The sequence below is a fragment of the Pteropus vampyrus genome, unplaced genomic scaffold, assembly GCF_000151845.1.
Source record: "Pteropus vampyrus isolate Shadow unplaced genomic scaffold, Pvam_2.0 Scaffold1, whole genome shotgun sequence".
Classification (NCBI taxonomy): Eukaryota; Metazoa; Chordata; class Mammalia; order Chiroptera; family Pteropodidae; genus Pteropus; species Pteropus vampyrus.
Window position 1 is genome coordinate 35,385,436 of NW_011888782.1, and position 204 is coordinate 35,385,639.

Sequence of the window (204 nt, forward strand, 5' to 3'; positions counted from 1 at the left end):
TTCTCTATGGTTCTTCTCTCTCTAGGATATTGGTACCTTAAGTTCTAGTTGTTATTAGCCCTGAACTCTATTTTCTCATTTCTCTAATCCAATACTTTCTCGAGCAATATGTACTTTTCAGCATCACGCCCTGAGCCTTCAACATGTGCAAATACCTTGAGGAAGAAAAGCAGCCTAGCTTTCTCTCAAATCATGACTCCTAAA